The sequence below is a fragment of the Dufourea novaeangliae genome, unplaced genomic scaffold (assembly GCF_001272555.1).
Source record: "Dufourea novaeangliae isolate 0120121106 unplaced genomic scaffold, ASM127255v1 scaffold2, whole genome shotgun sequence".
NCBI classification, from domain to species: Eukaryota; Metazoa; Arthropoda; class Insecta; order Hymenoptera; family Halictidae; genus Dufourea; species Dufourea novaeangliae.
This window is the reverse complement of record NW_015373882.1, coordinates 1,139,451-1,140,238: the sequence shown is the minus strand read 5'-3', so window position 1 is coordinate 1,140,238 and position 788 is coordinate 1,139,451.

Below are 788 nucleotides of genomic sequence, written 5' to 3'. Positions count from 1 at the left end.
GAATCACAAGTTCTACATCTACCCACCTTTCACAATAAACCTTATAAATAACTTAAATCTTAATTATGTAATATTATCGGTACTAAAATCCCTCGGCGGATGACTTCATTCTTGAGCCTAAACCTATAAAAAACTAAGTTCCCTCGTCGGTTGTCTTCGTTCTTCAGCTTAGAACTAATATTATCTTAATATTCTAATTAATACGAATTAATGCTAGTAATACGAAATAACAAATTTAACGCAATGTAGTCGCTAATACTCAAACGAAAGAGATAGACGGAATGGAAAAAGTTCCATCGATCATTTCGTTTACGCACCTAATATACCAAGCCAAAAATTAATTCTACGATGAACCACGTTAAACTACAGTATGAACAAGTATCGCGATGAAAGTGTTGTCGCCAGAACCTGGTTTAAGAAAATAGGAAAGACGGGCGACACCTCGCTAACCCGGATCCATCTTTTACTGTCATAGAGCTTTGGGCTGGTCACCTGCGTACCAGACCCGAACCAAAAGAGTACACAAGCATGGTACTGCAAGCGAGATTCTCTGTTAAACAGAGTCCGTTTACGGAGCAGCCTCCCGACTACTCCGTACCCTGGCACGCACGAGCCTTTCTCCAAATCCTACTTAATAGGAATAAAGATACTTAAGAATAAAGATATTATCCTATCGAACGAAGCTTCGAACGATAAGCAATTAACGCATGCACTCGTTTAAAAACATCGTTCGGCACCCCGCGACGGAGGACAAGCTCGTCCACACAGTCACCCCCTAAATGTAAAGT